General features: G+C 41.3%; 1 protein-coding gene across 9 annotated transcripts in view; it reads left to right on the plus strand.

Annotated features, from left to right (window-relative positions):
- Positions 1-24,356, plus strand: part of TANC1 (tetratricopeptide repeat, ankyrin repeat and coiled-coil containing 1) — a 240,369-nt gene that overhangs the window by 84,283 nt on the left and 131,730 nt on the right. The window contains exon 1 of one of the 9 annotated variants that reach the window (XM_036858846.1): positions 23,415-23,453. The exons of the other annotated variants lie outside the window; for them this stretch is intronic. The gene's annotated coding sequence lies outside the window, so the exon portion shown is untranslated. Of the gene's footprint in view, positions 1-23,414; positions 23,454-24,356 lie in introns of those variants that run through there. 9 annotated transcript variants of the gene reach the window in all.

Genomic DNA, 24,356 nt, shown 5'->3' on the forward strand with positions numbered 1-24,356 from the left:
AACCAAGGAGAAATTGAAAGTGTGGGGCACGTACATCAAAAGGGCTGAACATGGTTCCCATGCCTGGGTTCTGGCTGTAGGAGAGGCTGAGCAAGTGTGTATTTGGACTTCTTAGCTTCTCTAGGGCAAGGTGGACTTCATCTCCCACCAAGATGTGCGTTAGGGGGACTTCCCTGGTGGCGCAGTGGTTGAGAGTCTGCCTGCCAATGCAGGGGACACGGGTTCAAGCCCTGGTCCAGGAGGATCCCACATGCCACGGAGCAGCTGAGCCTGTGGGCCACAACTGCTGAGCCTGAGCTCTGGAGCCCGTGAGCCACAACTATTGAGCCTGCGAGCCACAGCTGCTGGGGCCTGCGTGCCTAGAGCCCGTACTCCACAAGAGAGGCCACCGCAGTGAGAAGCCTGAACACCACATTGAAGAGGGGCCCCTGCTCGCCACAACTGGAGAAAGCCCACGCGCAGCAAGGAAGACCCAACACAGCCAAAAATGGATGAATAAATAAATAAATAATTAAAAAAAAAAAAAAAGATGTGCGTTAGGGAGGATTCTCGGTTGTAGACATTTGCAGGTCCTCTCCACATCAAAAGGTAACCAACACAGATATCTAGTATAGCTCATTATAATAGTTACTGCTTCCACAGAGCAAGTACATGGCTTGGCTAGTTTTTTGGACTTTTTTTCCTACTGGTCTCCAAGAAATGAAACCTAATTTTATCTAACATCTACGATGTAATCAAATCTCACTGTTGATAATGGTTTTGTTTTTTTCCTTTTAACCTTGGAAATAATGACACCAATCTGGAAGCATTAGATGGGCAAGGCCTCTTGCCCTCCTAGAAAGGGCTAATCCCTCTCCCTCTCTGTGTGTCCCTTTTGCCCTCTGCTAATCTTGAAACCGTAGTCTCTTGCCCTGTCCAACCCTCCTACTTGCCCTGTATTGGTGTGGAAGTATTGGGTTGGCCAAAAAGTACATTTGGTTTTTAAGTAAAAATAAGACATATTTTTCATTTTCACCAAGAACTTTATTGAACACCGTATTCACCCTTTTGTTCCACTACCTTAGGCCATTTTTCAGGCAACTTCATAATTCCATCTTCCCCAAATTTTTTATCTTTTTGAGCAAAGAACTGTTCCAGGTGCCTTTTACAGTCTTCCAGGGAATTGAAATTTTTTCTATTAAGAGAATTTTGTAAAGACCTAAATAAATGGAAATCCGAAGGTGTAATGTTTGGTGAATACAGCGGGTGAATCAAAACTTCCCAGCCAAGCTGTAACGGTTTTTGGCTGGTCATCAAAGAAACATGCGGTCTTGCGGTATCCTGATGGAAGATTATGATTTTTCTGTTTACTAATTTTGGACTCTTTTCGTCAAGTGCTGCTTCCAATTGGTCTAACTGGGAGCAGTACTTGTTGGAATTAGTTGTTTGGTTTTCTGGAAGGAGTTTATAATAGAGGACTCCCTTTCAATCCGACCATATACACATCACCTTCTTTAGCCTTTGGTGGTGGTTCATTTCGCTTGCCCCAGTCCACCTTATTGTATAGTATCCACTTTTCATCGCCTGTCACAACTTGTTGTAAAAATGGAATGTTTTCATTACGTTTAAGTAGAGAATCCCATGCGGAAATATGGTCAAGAAGGTTTCTTACGCTTAACTTAGGTGGAACCCAAACATCAAAGTGATGAACATAACCAAGCTGGTGCAAATGATTTTCAACGCTTGATTTGGATATTTTGAGTATGTCGGCTGTTTCCTGCATGGTATATAACATTGATTGTTCTCAGTGTCTCGATTTGATCAACTGGTCTACCTGCCTGTGAAGCATCGTCCAGCGGAAGATCTCCAGCACGAAACTTCGCAAACCACTTTTGACATGTTCGATCAGTCACAGAACCTTCTCCATACACTGCACAAATCTTTTTTTGCGTTTCAGTTGTGTTTTTACCTTTCTTGAGATAATAAAGCATAATATGCCGAAAATGTTGCTTTTTTCTTCCATCTTCAATATTAAAACGGCTACACAAAAATTCACCAATTATGATGTCTTTTTTTTTAAATGCATGCTGATATGACAGCTGTCACATACAATCTAACAAAATTGTTTCGAATGAAGTTAAAGACAACTAAGTGCTACTAGAGTCATCTTACAGAAAAAACAAACAAACCTTTTGGCCAACCCAGTAGCTCCAAGTTGAGGCAGAAGAGCAAAGTTTGGTGAACTCTTAATTGTGATATTGTCTCAAGTAAAATATAGACTGATTAAGGTTGCTAAATATGCCAAAATAATTGTTTATTAGGCTTTTCCTTTCAGTTTAATTATTGGTGTTCTTTTTTCAGCAGGGGGGCTTAGTTTGAAGCAATTTATTTAAAAATTTTGACCTTCACCGTTTCATCATTAAAACCCAGCTAGTTGGCTCAATAGACTTGTAATTAATGGTGTTAATTAAGGCATTGGATAGTCCCTAAGCTTGAATGTGTCCTGAATCTGTTAGCTTTGCATCTAATCCTTCACTTTGAATTTGTAGTAAAAGGAAGCTGTTTGCCTCTAAAGTTTAAAAGCCATTGATGTGATTGTTAAATGTAGTATTTTAAGCCATTCCAGGCTGCAGTCTGGTTTTCAGTGGTACCTTCTAAAAATGCCTCAATACAAACAATGCTTTGTTTTATCCGGAAAATATGAAGCTGCTTTTGATTATTCTCTGCTGCATTGCCCGTTTTTTGTGGTTGTGGACTATTACTTAGGAATTTAGTGCAGTGACTGTCTTGCTGAGCTATGGATATTTGGTATCTTGTTGTTAACTGACTCAAAAAATGTTTCCCAAGCAACAAAATAAGCAGAAATAGTTCAGTCTAAAGGTATTGTATTTCTATTTACCAGCGCATTTAAATAAATTCTGCAAAATCCTGTAGGACAGGATTTGAACATAGAATGGAACAGGCTGTTTATTAGTAGGAGTGGGAATGCTGTTCCCTCTGCTTCAGTTGGTCCCTTCATCAGTTTTTCTCTTTGTCACCCCTCACATGTCAGAGTCTCGAAAAAGCACAGACTTTGGAATCTGAAGATGCAAATTCAAATCCTAGCTTGTTCACTTCCCTGTGTACTTGGACAAATTTCTTAACCTAGTTAAGCTACCTTACAGGGATGTTGTCAGGGTTAAATAAGATAACCTGTCTACAGAAGTGCCTTGCTTGACATATGGCTTCTGCTAGATGTTCAGTACATCTTTTCTTTCTCGAGAAAACTGTTTGGTACTTTAAAGAACAAACAAAACCCTTCTAAAAATCTTGCTCCTTCCCTGTTGATCTCAGGCAAGAGAATGATGTTCTAGAAGCTTCTCTCCATGATGTCCTCTCTCCAAATACCGATTCTGCCATTGACTTTGGATACTAAAGGCTCTTCTGCCATCTTTAGCCTTTCCCTCATGATAAAACCGAAGAAGCTCTGAGTCATTTGTCTGTTGTATGGTGATTTATACTTTGATTTATAACTTGTTTTACCTTTTAACCTATATCATATCACTTGTATTTTATCCTTTTTTCTTTGTGAAGTTAAACTGAGAGGCTTTTCCCCTTACTAAAGAAATTTCGGGAGTTAGCAAGCAGCTTTAAGAATAGATTTCTAAGTACAGTTTATAAAGTTGCTGAGATGTTTCATTTCAACATATCCTTATTAGTAAAGGTCTTTATATGTGGAAGGCTCCATTGCCCATCCTCTTTATAGCTTCCCCATACATTTTAGGGATATATAAAGGATGAAAGAGAAGGATGGGCACAAATACTGGGCATTTATCATGTGTGTCAGGTGCTATACATAATGGACCACGGCTGGTCCATCTGAGCTGTTTCCTGTGAGAGGCCTAATTAGAGAAAAGTCTGGACTGAGAAGGTGAAATCAAGACTTATCCTGGATCTTCCACTTTTTATGGCCAATACAACCTCTAGCAAGTCACAACCTATCCGAATCATCATAAAGGATGTAGCAAAATTCTCAGACAACAACATTTATTTACTTGGGTCCCTTTTTGTATGTATATGTGTAAATGCAACAAGAAAGCTAATACAGAAATATAATTCAGAGTCCATTTTTATGTCAAACCTAATTTCATTTCACAGATTTTTGTTCGTGCAAGCTGCTTTACTGTTAAAAAACAAAAAACAACCAATGGTCTTAGTTTCTATAGACCAAGTCTTCAGAGAGTTTTGTCATGTATAGCTTCTTAATTCTCATAAAAAGCTCCATATTTGAATTTTCATGTGACCTATTTGCATAAGTTTTATACATATTCTACAGAAATGTAGAAAACTGGATTTGATGTAATCTATTGGCAAACATAGTTCCTGAGAGGGGAGATAGGCTACCAAAAATTTTGACCTAGGTTGACTTCTTTTCTCCATGCAGGATGATCTAAACTTAAATGGTTCTTCTTTTAGGGGTTGAGGGCTTTGACCTTACACTTGTCCTGCAGTCGACAGATGGCCATCAGGGGTAACCAGTTGGGTAGCCCTAGCCTTGGTATATAGCATCAAATTGAGAAACCCTTATTCATATTGGAAATCATGGAGTTGAAATGTAGGATCTGTGTCTGTCTGTCACTCCCCCTCTCCCTTTGGTGGCAGGCTGGTTATAACACATCAGCCATCAGTGGTGCCAATATAGAATCAGAGATTCTTGTCCTGTGTTCTGGTGACCACAGCACTGTCATGGGGGTCAGGATGAAATAAGACTTTAGAGCTGATTTTTAATTCTTCATTCTCAAAAGTTTGTGTGAGAATTGTCCATTTTTAAGGGACTTTGGGAGCATCATACTGCTATATTGGGTACATGATGACATTCTTTGTGCCCTGAGACTGTCCCAGAGCACAGAGTACTCAGTAATAATGATGTTTCTGGTATAAGACATACACATAGGGGCCTATAATGGTTTGGGCACATGTCTGGAGTTTATATAGAGCATGGAACTGGCTGGTGGTAGAGGTGAAGAGGATGCAAACTCTGGGTTGAGGATGGAAGAGAGCCACCTGTGCACTGATGCCTTCCTGATGATCTTACATTTGGTTCTCAAAATCAAACAATTTGTATGTTAATGCCTCGTATCTTTGTGAGGATTTGTTTGCCCCCCACCTCACCAACCCACCCCTAGAAAGTTTTCTACATAACTTTAGAGGTATGTAGAAAACTTCCTTCCAAGTACCAGATGTTAAAAATATTTTGACTTCTGATGGCACATTTTCTTGTTGTCTTAGTTTGGGCGGCCGTAACACAATGCCATAGATTGAGTGGCTTAAATAACAGAAGTTTATTTTCTCACAGTTCTGGAGGCTAGAATTCTGAGCTCCAGGCACCAGCATGATCAGGTTCTGGTTGAAGGTTCTCTTTCTGGCTTGCAGGTGGCTGCCTTATACTTGAATCCTCACATGACAAGAGAGACAGCAAGCACTCCAGTGCCCCTTGTTGCAAATCCCATCATGAAGGCCCCATCCTCATGCCCTCATTTAAGCCTAATTATCTCTAAAAGGCCTCTTCTCCAAATACCATCATGTTGGGGGTTAGGGCTTCAACATATGAATTTGAGGGAACACAGTTCAGCCCATGGCACTTGTCTTTATTGTTCTGATTATAAATGTTACACAGTACTTCATTGGTTATAAAACACACCATTATTTTGGGTACTGCTAAGGAAGAAAGAACTGCTGTCAATTAAATTGACATACTTTATTACTTTACTTTACTGAAGATTTCCTTTAGAAAGTTATTTTTACATATCTCAATCTTTTTCATAAAATGGGAGGAAAATGAAATAAGTTGGTTAAGGTATTTCAGATTTATATTCAGAACCTGATTCTTCTAAATAATTTTTTGTACCTAGTTGTCAATACTCATTTTTCTTCATATGACATCATCTTCTCTACCATTAAGAGCATTGATGTTGCAGCATTTTTTTGAGCCCTTCACTGTTTTCTCCAGGACTTTTCTTCCAGGCTGCAGACATGCATTCTGCAAGTTTGATGCCATTCTTTCATGATCTCAGAAGGAGGTTTTAACGGAAGGCTTTCAGATAAAATTCAGGGCTCTTATTCCTTCCACAATGGACTTTAAGTGATCTGTTGACTGAAACCTGGAGGAGGTTATAATTGTCTAGTCACTCTACCAGATGTAATAACATAGTTTTGCATGGTTAGTGCCTGCCACGTTACAACCATTCCCTGGCTGGTAGCAATTTTAAGGTGCCATTAACTGTTACATCCATTTTGGTTTTGGAAAAGTTCAAGTCAGAATAAATATCGGCCTTTGATCAATGCCCAGTATATAATACGTGCTCATTGTAGAAAATTTGTAAAATACTGATAAAGAATATCCTGGGGTTTTTTTCTTAATTCTTATCTTTTGCTTTATCGTTTTTAATGTCATTACTCTTTGAAAAATGCCTAAGAGTCTGTTGTACCAATATGCCATGATTTTGTTTGGGTGAATTTTGTTTACATATTTTTCTCATTCATTAAAGAAAAAACCCTCTGGAAAATATGTATCTTTGTATAAATCTCTATTTTAGTGGAATGTTTCTAGATAAGGAATTAATAGTGAAAGGAAAGGAACTTTTCAGAAGCTCCTGGTACTTCTTGACAAATTGTTTTCCAGAAGGATTGCGTTGGTCGCCACCTGTGTAAGCAGTGTGTGAGTGTGCCTGCTTGCATGGCTCTTTCTAGTATTGGGTATTTGTGGATTTTAATCATCTTTGTCAAGTTTATAGGTTAAAACATGTATTTGTTTTTAATTAGCATTTCTTTGAGATCGGAAGACCTCTTTAAATATTTAGTGCCCATTTATAGTTCCTCTTCAATAATTGTCTTTTTATGTCCTTGTACATTTTTTCTGTTGGGAATGTGAGAGACTCTTTAGTTTGATTCTTCCCTTTTCCAAGTGTGGCCCTGGTGTGTAGTAGTGGGGTGTCCTTATAAAGTTACTCGTAGGGGAATTTTCCTTGAAGTTGCTGAAAGTCACATTGCCTGTCTTCAATGGGTAGCAGTGTCTCCTGCATTATTAAAAATTTCATGTTTGTGCTGAGGCTAGAGATCTGCTAGTCTGATTGACTTATATTTAAGAAACTTATTTTATAGAGAAACCAAAATAAAGACATAAAACCAACACAAATGAGTCATTAGGTTTTCCACGGTACCTAATAACATTCCACCTCTGTATACAATCATCAAAAGTCTAAGTGCTTCCCGCTCCCTGGATGTGCTGGGAGCTCTCATCCTGTGAGTTTCTGATAGTGGGCAGGGATAGTTCCAGACAGGGAAGCATCTCCTTAATAAATTGCTATAGTCTTAAGTGTGTAAAAAACATTGCCCATGCTTATATTCTTAGATTATTAGGTACATGGATTTTTTTTTTCAAACTAAGCTAAAGTAATGAAATAAAGGGTTTTAGATCTAGAAGGACTTTAAGAAATTGAGTTCAGTGTCTTCAGTTTTTGAGAAATATTTGGAAAACATTGAGCAACTGCCCAAGGCCTTATAGCTCGTTAAAACAAAGATGGGCTCAAGGTATAGCTTTTGACTCCAGACTAGTTCAGTTTCTACTATGTCTCTGACTAGTTCCCTTATTTTTATCTCTAGCACTGAGTAAATATAAAGGAAAACACATCCCTGAGATAGAAGACAGTGAATTACTTTATAATTTCTCTCTCCAGGGATACTTGTTTTGATTTTTTTCCTTCTCTAGAAGTGTTTTCCCCCCTCCCTAGAAAGTTTATTTCAGAAATTCTTACATGGCCTTAATCTGGATTCAGTAGCACTGTAATATCTCTTTCTTTTTCTGTATCTTAAAGCCCATTTCTGCTTGATGTCCTTGAGGCTGTTATAAATCCATCCTTTTTTTTGTAGTCACTCAAACACCGTAAATGTAATAGTTAAATATACAATCATTAAAAAAAAGCTATACAATGGTATTAAAAGTAAAGATACCCCCCATTCCTTCTCTGCTTCCATTTTTGCTCCCCAAAGGAAATTAATGTTAATGGTTTATTTGATCTTTCTAGATATTTTCAATGCATATATATGTGTATGCATGCATATATGTACATGTATAGATCCTTAAGAAAACCGATAGACTTCACAGTGTGTTTTATTTTGTAAGTTACCATGTTGACTGAATACATTTTTAGACATATTTTCATATTAGCACATACTAATATATAGGCTTTTAAAAAGTTTCTCAGTGTTACATTGGACAGATATTCTATAACTTGTTTTATTGTTCCCGTTGATGGTTTTATCCTTTTTGTTGTCATTACAATCAATACTAGAGTAAATCTCCTTGTGCATAATAACTCCCTGTCCTTTCATAAGGATAGTTGTAAGAAAAATTGTTGGTTAATAAGTTTATTCATTTATAATTTTCCTAAATTCTGTCAAATTGCCCTTCAAAAAGGTGCCATTAAATTTACAGTTGCACCTTCAATATGTGAGAATGCTTGTTTATTCACATGCTTATCAGCATAGGTTATAATCAAACTATCAATATTTCATCTTTTCCAGTATAATAGGCAAAAGTGATATCTCATTGTTTTAATTTTGCAATTCTTTAGAATGAATCCAAAGGCATTTTTATATGTTTATGGGCCATTTGAAGCCACACTGCCTGGATTTGTATCCTGGCTCCATAGTTTAGTAACTATGTGAACTTGAGCAAATTACTTAACCTTTCTGTGCCTCATGGGTCACTTATGATGATTATATGAGTTAATATTTATAAAGTACTTAAATCCATGCTTGGCAGATAGTATATAAGTATTTGACAGAAATAAAATTTACATTTCTTTCTTTGTCCTGCCTGTTCATTTACCTAATTTTCTGTTGGTTTCAATAGGTGTTTTAATATTTTGTTAAGTTTGATTGATCGTTTACTAGCTAGAGAAGCAAGTGAAATATGTCATGTTTAGTTTTGAATTATAAAACCTAAAAAGATTCCTCTAACTCAGACTTCATTTTTTATAGGATTAAGGGAAGGATTTTGTTTTAATTCTGTAAGTTCAGTGTTGAAAAGTGACTGAGGTTATAAGTCATTATTTCAGGGAGGTCGGCTTTCTTTCCCTGCTTCGTGTGAGAGTTTTGATGCTGCTAATCTGATTAAACCTCCTTACATCCTTAGCTCTAAGATTCTGAAGATTAAGAGATTCTGGGGTTCCCCCCCCATCCATTAAATTGTTACCATGGTTATTGGGCTCCCCAAACAGTACCTCAAATTCCTTCTGATTTATGGAAGCGGCATCTTAAAGATGAATAAGCACTCTGCTGGTTTGGCTTCAGGAAACTTAGGTTAAGAGTTCCAGTTTGAATGTACTTACTAGTTCTCTTTGAAGAAGTTGTTTCATTTTTCTGAACCTCAGTTTTCTTGCCTATAAAATGAAGGTAACAGGGACTTCCCTGGTGGTGCAGTGGTTAAGAATCCACCTGTCAATGCAGGGGACACAGGTTCGAGCCCTGGTCCAGGAAGATCTTACATGCCGTGGAGCTACTAAGCCCGGGCGCCACGACTACTGAGCCTGCGCTTTAAAGCCCGTGCTCCGCAACAAGAGAAGCCACCGCAATGAGAAGCCTGCACACCGCAACGAAAAGTAGCCCCCGCTCGCTGCAACTAGAGAAAGCCCGCGTGCAGCAACAAAGACCCAATGCAGCCAAAAAATAAATAAATAATTAATTAATTTTAAAAATGAAGGTAACAATCTCTATCTGTGTCATATAGTAATTACGAGGGTCAAATGAAAGGAAGATTTGTTTTTTAAAACTTAAGGCATGATAATGTTGATGATGAAGGGAATTTGTTTTGTTTTGCGTTCACATAGTATCTGTTTTGGGGAAATAAAATATACAGATATTTGAATTTACATGGAGAGTTTTTGATACTCGAATGTTGTGAGGGGCAGGTGAGATATTTTTCTTCTTCAAGGTATTGAAGAAACTAGGAAGTGAACTGCAGTTCACCAGGAAGTGAATCTCCTGGGGTGAAATGTGGCAGTACTGATAAAAGTTGCTCTTTGAGTGTTTACTGTGTATCAGATAGTGTGCTACATGCTTATAAACAGTAGCTTATTAGTGGAGGTTAAGGAACTAGCTTAAGACTGCACAGCTGCTAAGTGGCAGAGCCAGGATTTGAATCCAGTTTGTCTTTCTGTCTCCAAAACCTTATGATCAGGACAGTATAGCAGCTAAGTTGCATGGGTTCAATTCCCAGGTCAAGTTGCTTATCCTCACTGTTTCCATTTTTACATCTGTAGAATGGGGATGATAACAGCATCTCCCTCTGAGGGTTGTTGGTTGTCCTGAGGATTCAGTGAGTTAAAGTGCTTGGAACGGTGCCTGGACCATTGTAAGCATTTCATAAATGTTTGCTCTTATTATAATTGATGGTAATTTCTATACCCTTCTGGCTTCTTTGTTTCTGCCCCTTGACCCTCTCCTTTGGGCTTTAGGCCAAAATGGTGGCATCTCAGATATTTTTGTCTCCTTGGTTCCCTTGTCTGTGTGGCATACACGGCCCTGGCCATTCCATCTGGTGCAGGAGGAGAGAGTATGGTAGGCCTGCCCCTAGTGGAGTGCTGTGGGGCAGTTGCTGCAACCGTCTGGGGTGGCATGTGTTTGCTGGGAGGGAGGAATGTGAGGCCAGCATGCAAGGATCCACCACCAGCATTCTGCGAAGAGAAGCTGGGTGCACTCAAAGGGGGTGTACCTGTGAGACTCAGTATTCACCTCGGCTTTACAAGAGCAGGCTCTAGTGCAGCGATTACTAAACCTGGCAGGTTCATCGAAGCCACTTGTGACTCAGATTCCTACCAGACCTACTGCATTACTCACCGTGGTGGGACTCAGGCTTCTGTAATTTTTTTTTTTTTTACGGTTTTTGAGTGGTTAGCCAGGTTCGGGAGCCGCTGGCATGCCATTTGTTCCTGTGTCTGTGCAGGACCAGCTCCAGCCAACCGTGGCAGGGGTATGTGTATGTGACTTGGAAAACTCGTAGGAAAAGGAGCTCCCCCACTATCTAGTAGACTCTGTTCGTGGCAGCCCTATAAAGATGAATTTGAAATACAGGTATACAAGCAGATGAGTGAAAGGATTCCATTACAGAAATAACAAGGGGCAGGGTTTGATCAAAGTAATTTGTCAGTATATTTTATTTGGTTCTTGTGTTTATGCAGATTCCTCATCAACACTTGCTTATTCTCACACGTGCAAGTTAGATACACAAAAATGAATAGCCATTGAATATAATTTTGATGTTTAATTATTTTTTAATTGAAGTATAGTTGATTTACAATGTGGTGTTAATTTCTGCTGTACAGCAAAGTGACTCAGTTATACATATATGTATATTTTTTAAGATCATTTATTTTTGGCTGTGTCAGGTCTTAGTTGAGGCATGTGGGATCTTTGCTGAGGCATGCAGGATCTTTCGTTGTGGCGCACGGGCTTCTCTCCTCTAGTTATAGCATGTGGGTTTTCTCTTCTCTAGTTGTGGCATGTGGGCTCTGTAGTTGTGGCACATGGGCTCCAGGGCGTGTGGGCTCTGTAGTTTGCAGTACGTGGGCTCTAGTTGAAGCACGCGAGCTCAGTAGTTGTGGTGTGTGGGTTTAGTTGCTCCGCGGCATGTGGGATTTTAGTTCCCTGACCAGGGATTGAACCCACGTCCCCTGCATTGTAAGGTGGATTTTTTACCACTGGACCACCAGGGGAGTCCCTATACATTCTTTTTTAATATTCTTTTCCATTATGGTTTATCCCAGGACAGATATATATATGTTATTTATTTATTTGTTTGTTTATCTAGTTATTTATTTATTTACAGTGTTGTTAATTTTTCATGCAGCTTTATAGAAATTGTTAGAGGGCTGTTTTCCCAGTGATACTCAGAGAATGAATTAAGTGAGTAATGCACATTCCATTTTATATTTGAGAAATCATGATTAGAGTGGAATGTTAATATGGTTAGCTGGAGTGAGACAATATTGACATTGTTGCTAAGATATTTTACCAGACATGTCATTGAGGCTGCTGCTTCAAAAACTGAGCAATGCTTTTTTCTTTTTTTTTTCCTCCCTCCCTCCCTCCCTTCCTCCCTTCCTCCCTTCCTTCCTTCCTTCTTTCTTTTGTGATTGTGGTGATGGTGGTGGTAATGATGGAGCAGGAATATAACAAATAAAATGACAGAGTCAAAGAGTGAAAAGTCATCTCGTTCTCCCCCCTACTCCCTGCCCCCCAGTACAGGCCTGAAAGGGATCTTGATAAAAAGCCACATGTACACAATTGATTTATTCTGCTGCTTTCTAGAATGTATACTGAGTTGGCTGTATCGTATTTTTAATCTGTTTGTGGGGGAGAAACTTTAAATGCTGCTTAGAAACTTTGAGGCATTTTCCCAAAAATGTTTATAGATCCCATTTTCCTTGTAAGGAGTTGAAGCAGGATAAATGGTACTGTTCCCTGTACTCTCCCTTTCTCTTGTAATGAGGCCTGTTGGCAGACAGTTTTGCTGATGGGACTGCCAGAGTTTGGATTTGAGTAGTTAGTGAGGGGTGGTGTACTGGTTATGGTATTGTTCTAAAAGTCTTTTTCTCTCCGCTATTTTTCCACCCCCAAAATGTCAGCATGTCCAATATGACAGAATGTTCCTGATGATTATCATTCAGAGAAACATGACTTGCTAAATTATCTGTAGATGATAGTCAGAATTTCTTAAGCAGCAACAGCACTCCATGTTCGTTATGCACCTTGGTCAGGGGATCCACATGATGTGTGAAGGCAGACCAGGGTAATGCTGTGATGGAGAATTCTGACTGTGGTCTCAAGTCTGCCTGGGTTCAAATGTGGATCTACCGCTTACAGGCAACTTACTTAGGTTCCCTTAGCCTTAGTTTCCTCGTCTGTAACTAAGGGGCAATGACAGCATTTACTTGCAATGGAATAGGTTGAAAAAATTAGCTAATGGATATAAAGTGCTTAGCAGGGGGTCTGTTACACCAAGTAAGGTCTTAATAATGGCTAGCTTAATCACCCTCATTATTAGGGCAGATATATTCAGTGAGCATACACATATAGTTAAAACAGAAAACTCATAATAAATCCTGATGTGTTACCTGGGTACTTACTTAATGTGAAGTAAGGGTAAGTGAGCTCTAATAGTTATGGTGGCGCTAGGTGTGTAATTGAGGTGGAGGATGGCTTTAGGAGTTGGATATCCAGTGTGTCATTACAGTCCCCAGGGCTGCCTTATGGCACAGTTCTGGGGCACTGTCACATAGATGTGGGATGTGGGGACGGTGGTCCTTCCCTCATCATTCCTCAGTCACACCCACCCCCTCCCAAGGAAGTCCTGTGTAAAAAGTGGAGTTTTCTATGTTGTTATAAATAGGAGGGTATATTCAGGTTGCCAGTTTTTAGTTTAATGCTGAGAGAAGGATTAATTTTTTGGAGATTGAAAGTTAAAAGCAGAGAAAAGTGTAGACAGAGCTAGGGCAGTGAGGTTCCTTTTGACTCCTTTGAAGTATACAGTTGAACCTTGAACAACATGGCAGGGAGGTGTGGTGACCCTCCTCGCAGTTGAAAATCTGCATATAACTTATAGTCAGCCCTCTGTATACGTGGTTCCTCCATCTCTGCAGTTCCACATCCGTGCATTCAACCAACCACAGATTGTGTAGTACGGTAGTTTTTACTATTAAAAAAAAAAATCTGTGTATAAGTGGACCCACGCAGTTCCAACCCATGTTGTTCAAGGGTCAACTGTACAGGGTTGGGAACTGGATCTTGGACCACACAGTGGCTGTCACAGGAAGCCAGTCCATAGCTTCACTGTGGGAATAACCAACAAGGAAGAACATCCCCGATCAGTAAGACCTGGGAGAAAGATGACTATGGACAGTTTGGGCTAGGTGGATGAGGGCAAATCAGCCAGGTGGATTAAGTAAAACCAGTGGGCATAGTTAGAAGAGCCTGGATAAAGGAAAAGTGAGCCCTCCTTCCTGAAGAAAGGAACTCATGAGAGCAGGAACTTGACAGGTATCCAGTGGAGGGGCTTGCTGGGAAACCTCTGGAAGTAAAAGGAGATAGATATAAATTTATGTTTCACATAGATGTTTAATGGAAAAGTGTGTTTTGTCTTATAAAACATTCTCGTTATGAAAATGTCAGAACATACGTCAACCTTAAAATGTAAAAGGAAGGGAAAAAACCATTGATACTTCCCACCCTCTTAGGAATAACCGTATCAACGTTTTATTGAATTTCCTTCTGGTTTTTGGTGGTGCATATTATTTTCCCATTGTCATCATATGGCATATACAAAATTGTGCACACCAGCTTAAATGTTTATCCCGCATGTTTGAAAAATGATCCTGTGGTAAACTTAAATGCCTCCTTTTTTGTTAATTTCAGTTCCTTGGCAACGAAAATGGTCATTGTGGTGTTCTGTGCTACTCTCCTTCTTTGGGGTGCGTTATTGGTGAGGAGCAGTAAAGAGAGCTCTCTCTGCCCAGCGTCACAATCATGTAGAAAATGTTAGCCGTTGTTAGCAAGTTGTGGCACAGGGCACTATTGTTTTAAGAGGTCACCAGATAAAGAGGTTCTTTCTGGGGACTTCCCTGGTGGCGCAGTGGTTAGGAATCCTCCTGCCAATGCAGCGGACACGGGTTCGAGCCCTGGTCCAGGAAGATCCCACATGCCGCAGAGCAACTAAGCCCGTGTGCCACAACTGCTGAGCCTGCACTCTGGAGCCCGTGAGCCACAACTACTGAGCCCACGTGCCACAACTACTGAAGCCCGCGCGCCTAGAGCCCGTGCTCTGCAACAAGAGAAACCACCGCAATGAGAAGCCCGCGCATCGCAACAAAGAGCAGCCCCCGCTCGCTGCAACTAGAGAAAGCCCGCGCGCGACAACAAAGACCCAACACAGCCAAAAATACATAAATTTATAAAAAAAGAAAAAAAAAGAAAAGAGGTTCTTTCTGCACCATGGGGTGAAGGATATGGTTTGAAAAACTCATTTCTTGAGTGAGAAGGGAGTGGAAGCAGAAGAGGGACAGTTGAGTGAAGTGTTGAAGGCTGGGCATGAGTTACAGTTTATTGCTTTTTTCCCCCCCACTCATAATGTCCCCACTGTTGGGTAGTTAATTTTGATTCTTAAGTAACTTTTCCCTCAAAAAGGATAAATGGGCTGGGCGTTTTCTGAGCCTTTGAGTACCTGAGAATGTTTTTTGGTTGGTATTGCACTTGATAGAAAACTTGGTTTGGCTTTATAAGGTTTGGTCATGCTATTTGCTCCCTCAGGTTTCAAAGATACTGCTTTTTGGCTTTTGGCTCTTGATGTTGGAGAAGAGAAGTGTTGTGAGTGGAATTGTGTCCCTCCAAAAAGAAAACGTTGAAGTCCTAACCCTTGATACCTGTGAAAGTGACCTTATTTGGAAGTAGGGTCTTTGTAGACATAATCAAATGAAAATAAGGTCATAATAGATTAGGGTGGGCCCTGCTCTAATGACTGGTGTCCTTAGAAGAGACCCAGACACAGGGAAGTATGACATGTGATTATGGAGGTAGAGCTTGGAGTGATGTGTCTACAAGCCAAGGAACGTTGAGGATTGTAGGCAACCCCAGGAACTAAGAGAAAGGCATGGACCATATTCTTCCCTAGAGTTTTCAAAGAGAGCATGACCCACCTGACGCCTGGATTTTGGACCTACAGCCTCCAGAAATGTGAGAATAAATTTCTGTTGTTTAAATAACCCAGTTTGTGGTACTTTGTTACAGCAGCCCTAAGAACTAATTGAAGAAGTCTGAGGGCAGTTGGGTTCTAGGTTCTGGTTCTTTTGAAAGTCTCTGCAGTTTTGTTTCCCCTTAATTATTTTTATAAAACTATATACTTACCTGGATGCTTGTGATACTTTTTTTTTTTTTAAACTATCAACTTAAAGTTTTACCAGGATATGTCTAGGTATGGGTCTCCCTCTAGGAAAACAGCCTAGAGCACTGTGAGTCCTATTTTTTTTTTTTTGCCATTGGCCTTAGCAATATTTTTTTTGAAGTATAGTTGATTTACAGTGTTGTGCTAATTTCTGCTGTATAGCAAAGTGACTCATTTATACACATATATACATTCTTTTTTTTTTTAAGATGTTAGCTATGAGTTTTTCTTTTTTTCTTTTTTTTAAAATTAATTAATTAATTAACTTTTGGCTGTGTTGGGTCTTCGTTTCTGTGCGAGGGCTCTCTCTAGTTGCAGCAAGCGGGGGCCACTCTTCATCGCGGTGCGCGGGCCTCTCATTGTCGCGGCCTCTCCCGTTGCGGAGCACAGGCTCCAGACGCGCAGGCTCAGTAGTTGTGGCTCACAGGCCTAGTTGCTCCGCGGCATGTGGGATCCTCCCAGACCAGGGCTCGAACCCGTGTTGCCTGCATTGGCAGGCAGATTCTCAACCACTGCGCCACCAGGGAAGCCCTACATTCTTTTTTTAATATTCTTTTCCATTATGGTTTATCCCAGGAGATGGGATATAGTTCCCTGCGCTGTACAGTAGAACCCTGTTGTTTATCCATCCTAAATGTAATAGTTTTCATCTACTAACCCCAAACTCCCAGTCCATCCCTCTCCCTCCCTCCGCCCCCTTGGCAACCACAAGTCTGTTCTCTATGTGAGTCTGGTTCTGTTTTGTAGATAGGTTCCTTTGTGCCATATTTTAGATTCCACATATAAGTCATATCATATGGTATTTGTCTTTTTCTGACTTCACTTAGTATGATCATTTCTAGTTGCATCCATGTTGCTGCAAATGGCGTTATTTCTTTCTTTTTTATGGCTGAGTGGTATTCCATTGTATGTATTCTTTATTCATTCATCTGTCGATGGACATTTAGGTTGTTTCCATGTCTTGGCTATTGTGAATAGTGCTGCTGTGAACATTGGGGTGCATGTATCTTTTTTGAATTACGGTTTTCTCTGGGTATATGCCCAGGAGTGGGATTGCTGGATCATATGGTAGTTCTATTTTTAGTTTTCTGAGGAACCTCCATAGTGTTCTCCATAGTGGCTGCACCAACTTGCATTCCCATCAACAGTGTAGGAGGGTTCCCTTTTCTCCACACCCTCTTTAGCATTTGTTATTTGTAGACTTTTTAATGATGGCCATTCTGAGGCGGGTCCTTTTTTAATTTGCAAACCTCAATTCAAAAAAGATTGGTTTTTTTTCTTTGAGTTTTTAAAATTATTTTGTCCTTGTTTCTCCTCAGAAATACCTTTGTTTTCCATATCTGTAATCTTTTCTTGCATCATGAAAATGTTTGCCCCTTCCCCCTACATCCTGGGGGACACCTCCTCAAGCTTGTTCTTTATCACTGAGTGGACTTTCTGTAGTGTTAGTTCTACTCTTTATGCCTGAAATGTGGATAATAATCGGCTATTGCTTTTGAAATGTCCTTGCTTTTCTTCCTCTTTAATATTAGTCTATACTAATCAAAAAAGAAATGCCATATGAAGGGTATAGAGGCCATGTCCCCCTATATTCTATTGAGGGGGACAAGCAGTTCACTGAATTTTTATCTCAGCCTTCTTTGTTTGAATCTTCAAAAAGATAGCCCCTTTCCTTTTGCTAATAAGCTACATTCTCCTCAGTCTCCCACCATTTATTATTTTGAGGGGGGTGTTTGGGGAGTTGGCTTTTCATGGAAAGAGAAAAGATCTCATCAGCTCTGTTTTATCTACTGGAGTCTGTTGGTTCCTGCTGGTGGCTATAGGGGGAGATACTGGAGCCAACACCGGGGCAGGGGTTGGATGTCTCCCCATCCTGTGGGCTGAAGCCTGGTTAGGCCACCAATTGTTGCAATGAAAACAAAGGATGCTCCATTGTCATCCTTAAAATTACTAGGAATTCTTTCCTTTTCTGGCACTCCCTTATCTTTTGGAGTGGATTTTGCACTTGTGAGTTGTTGTCTTTTACTTTGTAGTTACAGGTATTTTATCAGGGTGTTGGGAGGGCTGTTAGCCAGATACGATAGTTTAAAACAGAAACGGGAATTCGTGCTTTTACCGCCCGCACCCTACCTCTACCCTGCCCCGCTCCACCACTGGCTGCTCCCCTCTTCCTCCTACCTCTGTATTCCTAGGTCCCGTCCTGCCTTATTCCTTTCCCTTTTAGCCTCTCCTTATTCCCCTACCCCCCATCTAACGGGTCCCCATGCCTACCCCTCCGTCATCTTGCCCTCTCCCTGGCAGACCTGGTGTTTCCCTAGGGCTCTGGATTATCCTGTGTGAGCTGCTTCCACGAGTGCGCCCACACTCCACCCACAGCAGCAGAGATGACCAGGACTTGGAAGAGCCAGGGTGGAGGGTGAGGAGAGTGGAAGATTGTGCTACACAGTGGGAGCGAGAATGCTTGGGGCTGCCGAGAATCCCACCTCTTTCAGAGCACGGCCCTGGGGCTCTTCTTACTCCCCTGTCCTGTGTCCACCTCCGTCAACCAGAAACAAGCTCACCTCCGACCAGTCAGCACACACACCGTCACTTTGAACAGTCTTTGTGGAAGGGAGCTTCATCTCACCCACTTGCCAAGTTAGGCCATAGTGTGTGGCCCAGTTAGACTTAAGATCTTCATATCCACACCTGGCTCAATCCTAGGAAACGTAGATTTAAAATATTTATAGGAAACATACGCACATAGCAAAAAATGTAAACCATTTAAAAGTGTATATACCTCCCAGCCATGTTCCCAGTTGGTCAGTTCCTGTTCCCAGAGGCAACCACTGCTCCTGGATCCTGTGTGTCCTTCTTAGAGACCTTCCATGCATGTACGAGAGTGTATATTTACATTATTTATATATACATAAAAAAACATACAGTGTGTGCACACGTGTATATAAACACAGGTGTGTATATATACATACACTCAAGGAATGCACATTGTGCATAATGGGAATCTTTATTTAATCATCTACATGATTATTCCCTCAAGTTTCTTTTCCTTTTCATCTCCCTCCCACCACTCCCTCCCTACCCCTTATCTTGTACTAGGAACACAAAACGTTTCAGATCTTTTTGACCGCTTTCTTGTGGTCTCACAATCTTTGGTGGTTCTCCGTCCTGGCTGTACGTGAGAATCACCTAGTAAGCTTTCACTCACTGCTGGTGCCCAAGCTGCACCCCAGAGCACTCAGGACAGCCTTCCCGGGAAGGGCTCGGGCTCCCTTCTGTGGCAGGGCTGGGAACTCCAGCTCCAGTCATGTGCAGTGGGCCTGGCAGATCTCAAGAGTCCAAGTGTGGAGTGTTTGACAGGACCCATGGACTTGGGGAATGAGTTTATCCCAACAAGGAGATGTAGAATAATGAATTCCACGCAGATTTAAGATGAACCCTGAACCCAGGTTGCTTTTGGCCACAGCTGCCCCACGGCTTCCTTCATCACCTGGCCATGTAGAGTGTCAGGATTCTGTGTCCTGTGTGTTGGGAATGGCGTTCAGCACATCCACCCCGGGCAGAGAGAGCAGGCCCGGAGGCTGCAAGAGTTAATGAGTTGACAGTATAAAGTGAAAGAAGAAGAAACTATTTAGGGTGCTTGATGACTGAACATCTATCTCAGATCTACTTTGCTTGTATGGTGACAGCATAAGGTGTGACTGGAAGAAAATTAATGAACACTGGGCCTGGGTGCCTCCCAGATGGATTGCTGTGGAGCTAATTAAGCAGCCAGCACGAAAAGTGAAAATAGGTGAGGGAACAGGTTTCTTCTCACAGTGGCCCGGTGCTGTGTGCGTGTAGACCTACCTAGACTATTTTTGGTCTTCCCTGTTAGATATACAAAACGATATAATGTGGAAAGGCATCTCTCAGTAGCCTTTCCTTAGGGGAGCAGTACCGAGAGAATGGACTCTGGAGCGCACTGCCTGGGTTCAGACCTGACTCTGCCGTTTGCCGGAGTCCTTGGGCGAGATACTTGATGCTTTCCGTGCCTCAGTTTCCTCATTGAAGGAGGGACATAATACTAGCACCTACCTTCATGAGTTGGCTGCAATGATATAAAGTGCCTGAAACCCTGTCCTAACACATAGTATATCTAAAAAAGCATTTATTATGTTAAAATGCACCCTCCGGGGCTTGGGAGTGGGAGTGTTTCTGAGGTCATATACATATTCTTAAAGCTCAGAATCTCTTGCATGGCAACATGCCTTAAAGGGAAAACTTTGACAATTAGAGAGGAAATGCCAGTCTGTTTACTCATCTGTTTTGGAATAAAGTACATTTGGTTCTGTAACCCTTGAGTATTAAGAATAAAACTGTGAGGATAGTCTTTACTGAGCTCTGTTTAGAACCCACTTGGAGTTTTGAAGACAAAAGGATAAACTTGTCCTATTGACCAGATTTTTCTGTACTCTGGAGTTAGCTGCTTTGTTGCCTCTCAGCAGTATTGTTTGAGAATTAGTCATGACTGTGTGAATAATGTTTTGGAAAATTGCTTTCTTGGATACATTAATCTTTCTTTTTGAAAATGCACATTAACAATCAGCTCTGGCTGGGTAGTTGGGGAGATCCTATAAGATGTACAGCGGTTTAAAGTGCTTTCAGTTGCAGAGAGAAACTTCTGAGGGTTTCAAAAATGATACTGGATCTTGCGGGAGGAAATTTTTTCCAATTTTCTAGGTTTCTGTAAATATATATGAGTTATATGGTCATAAAGCCTTATGGTGGAAAATATGTTTAAGAAACATGAGAGCACTCCCAGGCAGGGACTGCACAAAAGATGCCCTAACACATTTAATGCCCTAGTTAAATGTATTGCACAAGTCCCGTTTTCTGGAACTGGATAAACAGAACATCTTTTCTCTTTCTATTCTAAGCTTCCATTCCCCCCTCCTCCATCTAGCCACTTCAATGGCACAATAAATGGAAATCTTATTTCCTGCATCTGCAGACCTATTTACCTGAATGTCTAAGCTCACCCTTGCCTTTCTCAGATCTACTCTTTTTGAAATGCAGTTTTACTTTCATCTCCCTGGCTTCGTTGCCCTCATTTTTTTTTTTAAGCCTTCCCTAATCCTGGACTCCATGCACTTTAATCTGTAATGTTGGACATTGCCATTCTGCATAGCCGCCTTTAAACATTCGTCATCTCCCAGGTTTGCATTTTCTGCCATTATGAGTTTAAATCCCTTTTCACAGCCTGTAATAGTGGAAAAAATTAAAAAAGAACTGTTATCAAAAGCCATTTCTGCCAATTTAAAAAGCCTTATTGGATGACTTTATCCCCTTTGATGATTCTATTATCTTTGCAAACTATGACTTGGATTTAGTTTTTGTGCATGTGAGTAAGTATATATGTATGTGTATTTACTTATATTTATTACAAACAGGAAGAACCTTATACCCTCATGCCCTTTCTGGTCTTTTATTTTTGAAACTCAGAGTTGGTGATTTTAAAATAAGAAAAGGTATGTGTGTGTGTATGTTATGTATATGAATGACAGAGACTGTATGTGACCTACAAAGCCTAAACTTTTATAGCAGAAATGTGCTGACTCCTTTATAGAATTAACTCATTCAATAACATGTCTATTTTGGGACTTCCCTGGTGGCCCAGTAGCTAAGACTCCGTGCTCCCAATGCAGGGGGCCTGGGTTCGATCCCAGGTCAGGGAACTCTATCCCACATGCCGCAACTAAGAGTTCACATGCCACAACTAAAGATCCCGTGTGCTGCAACTAAAGATCGCAGGCAGAAATGAAGATCCCACGTGCTGCAACTAAGACCCGGCACAGCCAAATAAATAAATGTTTTTTAAAAAATAAAAACATGTCTATTTTGAGTAGCTCCTTTTTTTTTTTTTTTTTTTCAAAGTTCTTAAATATGTAGAGTAGTGAGTATGTGAGAGCATGAGCCAGCCACTTGGGGGGATTTTGGAAGTTGTAGCTGTGGCCCTGCTCCTCACGGATAACCCCCATGCCCTGGCTTCTTGTCTGAGAACCTGTGTGATTGGACTAGGTGCTCTCTGAGAGTGAAAGCACGTTGGGGTGGATGTGAGTGTCCACGGTGAATCAATGGGAAATACCTGCCAGGGGAACTGGAGGAGGTGGTTGATAATATCGTTTTCCTACCCTGGAAAGGATGCGTCGTTCTACCTGTCCTGGGCATTTCTGCTGCAGCAACAGGAAGGGGGACTGAGGTGTATTTCCCATCACTTAATTGAGGTGGGGAATAAACTAGGTCACAGTCAACAGAAAAACATGTATTCAAAGCTAAAAGAAATGTGCAGGCCATGCTGGTTATTGCAATGAGATGTTTTTAATTCCTCTTAAACCTCTTGAAGCAGCTGTTGAGGAATGTTCAATCAACTGGAGAATTTCTGGTGTCATGTTGCCTAGAACCAATATTGTTTAGTCCTATGGATGCCCCAGGAGACTTTCACTTTCTGGCACTGGCGTCGGCATCCTTGTGATGCTCTTGGACTGACTTTGACCTGAACCCCTTGCCTGATGCAGTTAAAGCACCAGACTCCGGAGTGCTGTCTCTAGCTTCTAAGCCACTGGATCACCCACTTCTTTGCGTCGCCTGCTCATACATAAAACTTCTTTCCCTGCTTTGTGCCTTTCTGATAAAAGGAAGTTGGAAGTTAGGGGTCTTTAATTGTGTCTGAAAAATAAACCAACAGAACAGCGTGTTTGGGACTAATATTATGGTGAGATGTCAAAGTAAACTTGAAATAGAAACCCTGCCTCCCCAAACCCCATCTCTAAGTCCCGTTTTATTGCAGACCACATAAAATCAAAGTGCTGGAGCACAGCTGCTCCGAAGGCTGAAGGTCCTCATGGTTATGGCTTTCTTTGGAAACTCATCCCCACCAGATTTGCAGTTAATGAAAATATTTGCTTTGCTTGATATAAACAAAGTTTAGGGGCAGAATTTGTAATTAGGAAACTCTTTAATTCTCTTTTATCCCTCAGTCCCCAATTTCTCTTGTATCACTGAAGAATTCCAAGTATTTAAGAAAATAAACCCTCTCTCAGTAATGGGCTCATTGTTTTATTCCTAATGTTGTCATAAAAGATGCATTTCTCCCTCATTTTGTGTCCTCGTCCAGATTACGTGACCTGAAATCTGGGGTTTGTTTGTTGACAGTCAGAGATACGCGTGTGTGAGTAGGAAAAGACAGTGCCTTGTCCCAGCGCCTGCTCCCATCAGGCCATCCCATAGCTCTTTGGGTACCCAGGTTGGTGATTTAGGCAGTGTAAGGGCAGCCACAGGGCAGGGTAGCTTTCTTCAAGCCACGTGGAAAACCAGTGTCACCTCTTCAAGGCCCCCCACATTCTGTGTGTGTAACTCCCTGGGGCTCTGGGCTGTGGCCTCAGTGCTTTCCAAGTTCTCGTCTGTCTCCTAGGGTTTCTTGGGACACATCCAGGGATCAGATGACCAGGCACCATTCTTGTAGGTACAGCACCTGCTGCATTCCTAAGATGCGACGGAGGTGGTGGTGAGGACTGGTCATGAGAACCTGATATTGGACCAGAGAAAACAACCGTCCCTTCAACTGTCCCAAGTCTCAGCATGGTGGACCTTCAGCCCCAGTGGGAGTTGGCATTGTGGTGCATCCCCCGTTCTGCCTTAAGATCTGTTTCCTCGCCAGACTGTTGAAGGGGAAGCAGCTAGGAAGCTTCACACCCTGGCTTAAGACGCCAAGGGGGAGGTTTTTGAAAGATTTCAGGTTTGTCCACGGTGGTGTTAAGATTAGCTCCTGGGTCCTGGGAATTGGTGGTGATAGTATCTTACAGTGCAGGCTCGAGAAGCAGGGTGGGCAGGGGTTGTAAGAGGACCAGGGTGGGAGACACTGCAGTTCACTTGGACTTAGGAAGTAAGGATCTCCATTAACTCCTTCCTTCCTGCTTCCCTCCCTCATGGGCAGAAAGTCGTTTGTCTTGGGTGTTTGCATAATGTCCTTGTTTTTGAAAATTCTAGTGAGAGTTTCCTGGTAATTCTCGTTGTTTCTTCAAATGTCAGTCATTTGGATATTTAGTTTCCCAAGTTTATTAAAACCCCTTCAAGCATAGCTGGCCCAGCAGAGACTGAAATTACCTTTCTGATGGTGCCAACTTATGCCTTGCGGAACCTGTGGCTTTTCTGTTCACAGCTCTGCTTGTTTTGAGTTGCCTTTGAAAGCCATGCCAGAGCCTGTTTGCCTGTTTTAAATGCCCCCTGGTCTGTGGAGGGGCTAACTCGCTACTTCACCGTGCCTCCTAACATGAAAAACAAGTACAGTGATGCCATTGGGAACTTGACAGTTGGGGTTGCATCCTTTTTGAGTATCGTATACAAAGATCTGCAAAAATTGAGTTCC

The sequence above is a fragment of the Balaenoptera musculus genome, chromosome 7 (assembly GCF_009873245.2).
Source record: "Balaenoptera musculus isolate JJ_BM4_2016_0621 chromosome 7, mBalMus1.pri.v3, whole genome shotgun sequence".
In the NCBI taxonomy this organism is placed as follows: Eukaryota; Metazoa; Chordata; class Mammalia; order Artiodactyla; family Balaenopteridae; genus Balaenoptera; species Balaenoptera musculus.